An 11,185-nucleotide genomic window follows, 5' to 3' on the forward strand; every position below is an offset into this window, starting at 1 on the left:
GCTTTTAATATAACATCTATTTAACTAATTTGATTAAATTAAGAAAATTAGGTAAGTTAGTTAATTATAATAAATATGAAATGTTTTTCTTAAAACACCATAATCATCTTTCCTCTCTCTTCTACTTGATTATGGTTGAGGAAATATCTATAGGAGTATTTAGGGTCAAAATCAATTCAACAATTAGATCCTATACTAAGAACCGGAAGAGTATATATTCAGAATAACTGATTCTCTATAAGAAGCCGGCATGTAAATAATAAGATCAACTGAAGATGGATCAAAGAAAAGCCAACAACAAATTAGTTGGGAATTAACCGTCAATATTTTGCACTTGCCATTTTTGAACTAGTTAGCAATTACAAATGGTCAAATTAATAATGTCAAGAACGTGCAGATTTTTTCAAACATTACCTTAACACCCAACATAAACAAAACTATACACAATGCCTTCTTCTTATTAAAACCTGGATCATTTTATCTCTTGAAGAACCAAAACTTTTGTTTTGAAACTTAAAGAACCATGTTAGAGAGAGGAAAAGTGAATCACTAGTTAAGTGAGATAAGCCTATATAAAAAGTATAATGTGATTTGTTTAGAGCATAGAATGTGTTATCCTCATCAATGAGAAAGAGGATAACTTGGATCTCCTTTCTTAATTTCAATCATTTTGAGTTGTTATTTAATTTCTCAAGTGAGAAATTTGATTAACTCTAAAAGAATTCTTGTATCTTGTTCATTATTAATGGCATTTCATAGTCTTTATTCTCATTTCTTTATATGGTATCATGAGCAGGTCATTTTTGGGCCTAATAATACCTATGCCCGATGGTTCTTGTTTCCCCGCCACAGTCCAATTCTTTTCTTGATTTGACAATGCTGTTTTTTTTTCTTGCTGTGAAATTGCCAAACAGAGCACATCTTATCTCCCTACTATTGCAAGTCCAAGTTTCTTGAATCTAGGATTTGTTTGGAATCAAGTTCTTGCCATTTTTTCTCAAGATCCAAGCCCATCTACCACTGGTGATAGCTCCATTGAAGCTAATGGCAAAATAGCCTACTCATCGTTTGTCTGTTTATCTCTAACAATCCCTACTAAGCCATCCTCAACAATCCAGTCTCATGTGTGCCTGCCACAATCAGAGTCTACGACAGAGCAGAGTTTATCACCTATGAAGGCTTGATTTGATGCTGTGGTCCATAGCTCCGTCGAGACCGCTTCACTCTTCTGATTGTCGCAAGACCACAATTGAAGTTTGAAGCCAGTGACAGAGCACTGTCATCATTGTCAGCAACCTTGTGTTTATCTACCATCTTTACTGCTGAGCCCTAATCTTGTCACAAGAAGGATCACCAAGTTCATGTTTCCAGTAACAAGAAACTCATCTATACTTCTAAGTCTCTTTTAATGGTCATTTATTAAGTTGCAAGAACAAACTTTGAAACTTCAATTCCTTGATGTAATCCACCTTTACGGTAAACAAAGTCACATTCTATGCAGAAAATCGCCTTATCAATCTTCACGCTGTGCAATTCTTGTTACGATCGTCCCGTTCTGGTTTCTTGCAACTCCAATCATATCCTTTCTTAACTATGTTGATCTTTGCTTGGTCTTACCTTCACTGCAATACGGACGACTCTTAATCATGGCTATGGAGACGACCATATAAGAATCTTGGCTACGGCTACAGAGACAACAAGATGAGATTAATCTCCATCTCAAACAACAAGTTCATGCTCAAAGGAATGTTATATCATGAAGCTACATGGTTATCATGAAGTTGTATGGTTAATTCATTCGATGATTAGAATCTTCAACCAAGTGAATTCACCATTTCTCTCAGCACAATTGAACAAAGTAAATGACTTTATGCATATATGGACAAGTATGTGTTGTGTAACACACTCCTCCATACAGCTAGATATGAGCAGATTTATTAATTATGGCTAAAGGCTTACACTAAAAAAGGTGGAATTTCTATAACTTTTCATTAAACTTTGAATCATGACTTATCATTTTATTTTCTTCAAGATTTATACTATAAAAATAAAACCTAGATTCATTCTTCATGTACCTGAGAGCAACTTCTATTTATCAAAACTATAAAGATGTTACTTCTGAAAACTATACCTTTCTGTTCTAGCTCTAATAAATCATGCTTTGTCAATTCCAATTCTTTCATGCCATAGATATATTATCAATATATACATATATACACACACACACTAACTCCCCAGCTATGCTAAATTACCCCTAATCAATGTACAGCCCATTAAGTGAAATTTACATAACGGAAGTATGAACATCACATACCACAAGAGAAAAGGGAGAACATAACATAAAATATATTCAAGATTAATTAATTAACTAAGCACTAAATTCTTCTCTCCTTCAGTCTTAACTATGCTTCCACCAGCTCCTCTTTCCTCTTGGATGAACTAGGCCCCGTGGTTAAATAAAAAGGAGGGGTGAGATTCAAAGAATCCCAATAGCAGCAATCATATTTTACATATTATGCATAGTATAAAACTGAGCATGCAAAACAAGCCATAGAGAACACCACCTTACAAAATAACTAAACTGAACTAAGTAACTAACTGAGACATATTCGTTGTACATAACTGAATAACTAAGCAACTACGTTAACTAATTAACTAAACTGTATAACTGAGCAGCCGCTGACTTATTATCTGAATTGTATAACTAAATAACTGAGTAACTATGTAGCTGCTATCTAATTAACTATTAAATGTGCATATACTGAATAGTGAAATGCATATATATAGCCATAGCAATAACTAGTAAGGCAATTTACATGTTTTCATACTTAACTATAGTATTACAGCACAAACAAACATGCAATCAATACAAAACACACAAAATAATGATTAAAGCTACCTTTCCTCCTGCTATCCTGTGCTACTATCTTGGCCTGAGTTTCTTCTTCGTAGACCAGCCACCAATTAAATCCTAGCAGTGTGAGTGTGTGTGTGTGTATATAAAAGGTAAGTCAAAACTGGATTATAGTTAACCCATAACTAACTAAATCTCTCTATGATCCCCACTCAAGCACACTCTGCTCTCAAGGTGGTTGGTCATCTTATACAAAATTCCTGTATTTCATCTTTCTATTCCAAGAGTCTCTAAAGTCTCTCCTTTTCTTATGCTACTCTTGACTTCTTTATCCACTAGAATTCAATTAAAGAAATAAGATTCAGCATATTTATTAACTCTTGATGCTTCTTGAATAATTGATTAGCACGGAGGAACACAAAACAAGCAAACTTAAATCATCATTCAAATTCCCTTCAATTATATAGCTATATAGAAACATTAGCCTACCCGTTAGAGACATTTAAAAAGAATTTAATCAGTTCCTAATGTTTAATTTATTCTTTATGCGTTTCACACGCATAGATACTTACATCAGTATCGATACATACATTTATTTCATATACACATATTCCTTTATACAGAAATTGTAACGTCCTGACTCTTAATAGCCTTTTAACCCTAATTTTTGAGGATAATTGGTGTTTAAACTTGAACCTTGATGTCTAGTTTGGGATCAAAGTAAGTTGGAGGAACAGGTGTTCCCCGTGGCGAAGTAGAGAGTTTTGGGAGAGCTTCCTTTCGAAAATATGTTTCGTCACGACTAAGTTAAGGGGGAGTCGCAACAAAAGGTATCAGGTGAGCAAGACTTCCTCTCAGAAAAAAATTATCGCCGTGACGAAATGGGTTTTTGGCTGCGATGAACTTGGGTCTCTGGGTTAGAAAATCCCTCTCGAGATTAGTTAGTCGTGACCAATTACTGGGTTCGCCGCTACGAAAAGGTCATGTCTTTAAATCCAGAGGAGCGGTCCGATATACGAAAATCAGATTTTCTGAAGGTAGGAGTTAAAGCTCTGCTAGGGCTTCGCGTTTTTGGCTTGGGAAAGGTATTTCTAAGGCTCTATTGCCTCAAGTAAGTGATCTTAACCTCTAATCTACTCTTTCTCTTGGTATTTTTGAAGATTTATGGTGAAACTCTAGAGTTTTCTAAGTTGTGATGAAATTGAGGTTTTTGACCGATTGTTTTGAGTTTAAATGATTGTTATGGGCTAATTTAAGTATTTAATCAGTGTAGTTTTCTTGAATTTGGAAATTTAGAAGTTTTGAAAATTTGGGATTTGTGAAAATTGAAGTTTATGGTTGAGGATGTTAATGTAATGGTTGAAATTGAGTTTTGTGACTTGGGTTATATTAAGAAAGGTTAAATTGGATGTTTAATTGATTTAGAATATTAGTAGAACTTGATTTTGTTCTAATTGGATGTTTGGGTGATGAATTTCTAAAGTGGGATTTGAGTTTCTGAATTCAGTTGAGGTTTTGAAAACTACTACATGGTGGTTGTGTACTTATATAGACCTGTTATGAGTATTTGTTAGTGCACGAGGCATTATGGTGTTTTTGTTATTCCTTGCTCAGGCGAGAAATAACCACTTTCTAATCCTTTGTACATGTTGTTATGGTACTATGAGTGGATTTATATTTTGTGCGTCGAGTAATAACTAGTATTCTAAATATATTTTTGTATATCAAAAAAGGAGAGTTGTCTTCTGGGGTTTTTATACAATACTAAATGCATTAGGAATTTTCTGAAAGATATGCCACTGATTAAAAATACTTGTGGAATGGTATATTTACTCTTCGGTAAAGATGTTTGAGCATGATGCATGTGTTGGGATTAATGAGAGATTGCATTATTACTACCACGTGGTAAGGCCTCTATTAATGCATGATGGTTGGCTCTTTACGTCCCCCATAGTGAGGGATATACCCTTGTGGCTCTTTACGTCCCCCATAGTGAGAGATAAGCTATTATGGCTTCTTACAGCTCCCACAGTGAGGAATAGGCCAAGCTCGGCTCTTTGAAATCCCCTAAAGTGAGGGATAAGTCGATGTGTTGCATCATTGCACTTGCATGGTTCTTTGTGGCTATCACTTACAATTTTACATGTAACTGCCCCCACTTGACACCTCACGAGCATCTATTCATCTGTACTCTGTATTGGAATGTTGATTACTAAGACTTCTGTCTCACCACGTGGTTATAATGTTTTCAGGTGAAGGTTTTAGGCATACGTCTTTGGGAAGGGACACAGAGGCTTGAGCTTGGTTAAGTTGTAATGCCTCTAACCTGTGGTATATGTATGACTAGTGTATATTGCCACATTTAGAGTCTTTTTGAAATATTTTGATTGCATGGCCTTATGGTAAACTGGTGAAAGTATCATCTCCTTATTTTGTTGGCCGAAGACCATTCTTATTGTTGTATAAAGTTCTGAATGTATGTTCATGTGGACAATTGGATGGGTTTTTGTGCGATTCTGTGTTTACCTGAGCCTGAGGCTCAAAGGCCCAATTGAATGAACTTGGTAATTGATTGTATGAAAAATCTTTGGTTGCATGCAACTTGTTTAGGTTTCTGCCCACAGTTTAATTGTCAATTCTGAAAATGGTTTACAAGTTTTCTTTTCTACTATGATAGTTTGTATAACAGTTTTCCTTTTCTACCATAGTAGTGGTTTTATATCGAGTTTTATAACATATTAGAGAAGAAGTTTTTACACAAACATTTCCACATTCTTCTACCTTAACTTCTAAGTCCTGAGGCCAAAATACAAAATTTCTGTATTTTCAAAGGTCATTTCCATCCCATGACTCAACGTGGTAACATACATAAAAAACTAAATACACACATATATAATTGATTTTAGTTAACTAGATAAGCACTCCAACAATCCCACAGGCTCCAATGGGAAATCTAGCTTCAATTTTTCACTTTAAACATTATAAAACTGTCGCTAGCATTGTAACTGTGGTTATCAGAATCGGGCGATTTGGATCCTGAATCGCACAATTCGTTACAAAATTTGCACTGGGAGATACGAATCTCCTAGTGTATCTTCAATGCATCAGTATCATGGCCTGAATCACACGATTCAGGCCGGAATCGCGTGAATCACGCGACGCACCCAATGTCGGGTCGCACAAATCCAACCCGAATCTGTGCACGACCAGACACGATGAAACCCCCTATTTTCATTTTTTTTTTAATTTTTTTGTTTTTTTCTATTATATAAGGGAAGTAACTGCCAAACCCTATTTTTTTATTCCCCTCTTGCTCTTCTTTTTACGTTTTACTCCATATCTTGTGCCCTATGCCAGTTGCTTTTTTTTTTCTCTTCTACCGGTTCCATGCGGCTGAAATTTGGAAGCTTTGAAGTTTGAATATTGAAGTCTTCTCCTTTGCTGGTTCTTTCTCTAATCTTCTACTCCTATTTGATAATTTTTTTTACTCTTTTTTTCTTGGATATTATATTGGTGGGAAAAATGAGTCAGAATCAGAATAAGAAAAAAAAAAAGCTGACATTACATGGAAACATTGTGAAAGTGTTCCTCCCCATAGACTTATGGTTAAATGCAAATACTGTTCACATCAATGTTGGGGTGGGGTAGCCAGGATGAAACATCATTTGGCTGGAACTAAAGAGAATGTGAGTCCCTGTACAAGTGTTCATAATGAAGTTAAAAATTTATTTGTTAAAATGCTAGAAGATAGAGAAAAAAATAAAGATGCTAGTAGTTTTGAAATATTTGAAGAAGCAACTGCTCAAGATGCTAAGGGGAAGGAAGGGACATCAAAAACTATGAAACAGAAAATGATGAATGAGATGGTAAAAGATAGAGAGTTAGTAATTCAAGATATTTGTAAATGCATCTATGGTAATGCTTTACCATTCAACTTGGTAAGAAGTCCACTGTTTATTCAAATGTTAAAATCTGTTGGTCAATATGGTAGGGGTTTGAAACCTCCAAGTTATCATGAGGTGAGAGTTTCTCATTTGAAAAAAGCTGTTGATAAAATTCAAGAAAGTTTAGTGAAGTATAAGAGGGAATGGGAGAAATGGGGTTGTACTTTGATGTGTGATGGTTAGACTGATAGTAAAAAGAGGTCTCTTACTAATTTTTTAGTTAATAGTCCTGGTGGGACTGTTTTCCTAAAATTGGTGGACACAAGTAGTGTGATTAAAGATGCTAAACAAATGTTTGAATTACTAGACAATATAGTTGAAGAAATTGGGGAGGATAATGTGGTGCAAGTTGTGACAGATGGTGCCTCAAATCTCGTGGCAGCAGGGAAGATGTTAGAAGAGCAGAGAAAAAAATTATTTTGGTTCCCTTATGCAGCTCACTGCCTTGATTTAGTCCTTGAAGACATTGGGCAACTTCCGGTATTTTATAATACCATCACCAATGCGAAGAAAATAACAACATTCATTTATAGGCATACATGGGTCCTTAACTTGTATAGAAAATATTCCAAAGGAAGAAAATTAGCTAGACCAGCAGTGACAAGATTTGCAACAACTTATCTTACACTAAGTTGCATATTGCAGCAAAAGAATGCTCTTCAAACCATGTTTGCTTCAGATGATTGGGTTTCTAGTTCTTTTGCCAGTAAAAGTGAGGGTAAGCAAATGGCAGACATGATTTTTGGGGATTCTAGATTTTAGAGTTCCATCAAATATTGCTTAAAGTGTGTGAGTCCACTTGTAAAAGTTTTGAGACTTATAAATAGTGACTCTAAACCTGCTATGCCATATATTTATAAAGCAATGGATAGAGCCAAAGAAGAGATTGCTGACAATTTTGAAAAGAAGGAATCAAGGTATAAAAAGATATGGAAGATTATTGATACTCGTTGGAATTTACAACTACATAGACCCCTCCATGCGGCTGCCTACTTTCTTAATCATAAGTAAGTTTTATACAATTTAAAGTTTAAAATTGAAATATCTATTATTTAATTGTACGTTAGAAAAAGATAACTTATTCATTATTTTTTTAGGTTCTATTATGATGAAAAATTTAATGCGGATCAAGAAGTTTATTTTGGTTTATATGAAACTATTGAGAAAATGATTCCGGATAGGAAGACAAGATTTTTAGTTGATCAACAGCTTGAGGCATTCAAGTCTGCCAATGGACTTTTTGGAAGGAGCATTGCAATAAATACTAGAAACAAAAAACAACCCAATATCGTTCTCTAGTCTATACTATTTATAAGAATTTAATTTTTGACCTTAATAATAAATCTGAATTTTGAAAAACATTCCTAATTTTTTTTTTTTTTTTAGCTCTTTGGTGGGAAAGTTATGGAGGAGAAGGCAAGGAGTTACAAAAGGTAGCTATGAGAATTTTTTGAGTTTCACATGTAGTGCTACTAGATGTGAAAGAAATTGGAGCACATTTGATCAAGTGCATACTAAACGAAGAAATTGCTTAGAACAACAAAGGTTAAATGCACTTGTATTTGTCAAGTACAACCTTCAACTTGAGATGAGACAAAAGATTAGAGAGGAAAAAAGAGAGATATATGATCCAATTTGTTTATCAGATATTGAATCTGATGATGAGTGGATCACTGGAAAAGAAAACCCATGCTTGCCAATGGATGGGTCATGGATGGACATACATGAGAGTTTCACTATTGATGAAGGAGCTCCAAGCAAGAAAAGAAAGAGAGGTATAATATTTTAAAACTAAACATAAGTTGATTTTAATTTAAATATATAAAATCATACTTATTTAAGCTTTTTGTTTTTTCCTTAGGTCCAAGAAATTTGAATGCCAAAACGAGTAGCAAAGGGAAATCTATAATGGAACAAGAGAATGAGAATCAAGATAATGTTGAAGATGGGGAAGAGGAGGACGATGAAGAAGTGACATTATTAATAGAGGATGATCATGAATTGAGTGACATTGATCTTGGAGATGATGAATGATGAATTGAATTTTATGTTTAGTGACTTTAGTCTTTTTAAGTTAGGAGTTTGGTTTTTGAATTGATTTTGGAGACTATTTATGTTTAAAATTTCATATGTTGGCTACTTTTTTTTTTTTGGACAGTGTATAGCACCTAATATTTACAAACTTCTAATATTTTTTCATATGAAAATTACTTATATATTATCCTTAATAATTGTTCATGAATCTTACGATATGGTACGATTCAAGATTCATAAAATCGGCTTTCCAATACACGATTCATATCTCGGTTTGATAACCATGATTCTAACCATTCAAAGCATAATTGAGATGGCTAAACAATTGACTAGTCAAAAGAGGCATCAAATAGCAATTTAAAACTGATTTTCCAGTTTCAATTTTGAACTCATAAGCTTTAAGACAAACTAATTCAAACAGCCACCATCATAATTCAGCATAAATCAACAAGTATTACTCAATCTCTAACTTCAATAACCATGATTTCAATCAGAAAATCAGATTATAATCATTTACTGCCTATATCTCAATAGCCCCAAAGCAACACTTGCTTATCTTTCACCTTTAATAAGTGTTTTAATCAGCTTTAGCTTTACAAACATTTAGACAGCAGCATCGTCAAATCTGAAAATACATTTCCAGTTTTCATAACGCATACACACACATAAATAGAGTTCTCAATTCCATCATTCGAGTTTCCTTCACCAAGTTTCAGCTTCATCAATTTGCAAATATCAAGTTCCATAAACAATGACCTTCACAAACACTTGAGAGCGTAAGCTATGCAAAATGAAATGAGATATACACAATGAAATTCGAATGATTCCTCTGGACCTTATAAAAATAAGATTCGAAAATCACTATATAGCATCCTGTAATTACTTAAATCTCATCATTCACAGCCATATATGCATTCTAGCCTCAAGGAAATTTACCAAACAGCAGCACCCATATTCAAGTTCAACACATGAATATACATGCATATATATTTTAAGTTTCATTGAAAAGTCCTTGAGCATCCTTTTACCAAGCCTATAACCATTCTAACTTCACAGCCCAAACACCATAGTCAAAAACTCAAACAATATCAACAACTATATATATAAGCATCGGGTTCTTCTATGCCATACTTCTTTAAATACAAAATTAATCATCATAAATTTAAGAACCCATTTATATGGTAGTCACAGAACAAAAAAAAAACAAGAAGAAGAAGAAGACAAGGAGTTCTCGGTCTCGACAGGCAATAACAAGAACATAACGAATGCATCTGTCTTGATTAGCAGCAAGCAACCACATAACTACTCAAGCTTAAATCTTCACCAAATCGGTGATCTCTCCTCATTCCTTACTGTAAGCCGACACTCCACAAACAGAGACAGCAACAACATAATTCAAAAGCCACAAAGCAGAACCAATAAATCACATGCAACACCAATTATTAACTTAATCTATCTCTAATTATAGTTTTAGACCCTTAACCACTAATTTCCCTAACAGTGACCTTCGGATTGACTCACTACCCCCAAATCAGCACCCCAATCGGCAAAATAAGAAATAGAGAAAGAACAATGAGATTACCTTGGTCCAAATCACCGATTAAATGCATAGTTTCCTTCTCGTACTCCCTCTTCGAGACCACCTCTCTCGGTCTCTTCTCCCTCTTCCCATCTAAGTAGCGTGGAAGAGGAAGAAATACACGGAAGGTAAGCATAGACGTCAGATGGTGGTCTTACCACGTGTATTTTGGGTGCTGACAAATGTTTTTATGCTTTTCAAGCTTACCCAATAAACCCGCTTGCCCAGCACTCCACTATCCGTATTAGCTCCCAAAGTCAAGGCGCACGTGTTAGGCCCCTTCCTTTCTAATTAGAATGTGCGCCCACTTTGAGCTTGGAGTATTGAGTTAACTGTATGCTTCTCTTTTAGTTTGATATTTCCTTGTGAAGCAACCCTCAAAATTAATCTTTAATACATTATAGTAATTTTCTTCTTCATTTAGCTTCCATAGCAGGTAAAATAATTGTTTTTTAAATTTTCAAGCTAAAAATTAACCTCTAGCTTTTTTTTAATTTCTCAGGGAAATAAGCTTTTAATTTAAGAAATTAGCTTTTAAACTATCTTTACCCCTTTTTGTTTCAGGAAATAAACTTTCGTAGACTCTTTTATTTCCCAAAGTAATTATCTACAACTTTTCCTTAATTATTCTGAGCATTTATATTATAAATAATTATTACTTTTTGATTTTTTTTTTCTTGAATTTCTTACTCAAAAATAGGCTTTTATTGAATAATTATTTTTTACGCCTTGACTAATTATTTAAACCACTCGGGCATCTTATAATTTTCTAAC

General features: G+C 34.2%; 1 long non-coding RNA gene across 1 annotated transcript; it reads right to left on the minus strand.

Annotated features, from left to right (window-relative positions):
* Nucleotides 1–741: 741 nt before the first annotated feature.
* LOC114751121 (uncharacterized) lies at nt 742–10,566 on the minus strand. The gene is made up of 2 exons (XR_003740713.1): nt 10,415–10,566; nt 742–1,685 (listed from the first exon to the last, which is right to left on the minus strand). It is a non-coding gene; the product is annotated as an uncharacterized LOC114751121 (long non-coding RNA).
* Between the last annotated feature and the right edge of the window lie 619 nt (nt 10,567–11,185).

This window comes from Neltuma alba, unplaced genomic scaffold (genome assembly GCF_004799145.2).
Source record: "Neltuma alba isolate B1F8T4 unplaced genomic scaffold, ASM479914v2 tig00006763_pilon, whole genome shotgun sequence".
NCBI lineage: Eukaryota > Viridiplantae > Streptophyta > Magnoliopsida > Fabales > Fabaceae > Neltuma > Neltuma alba.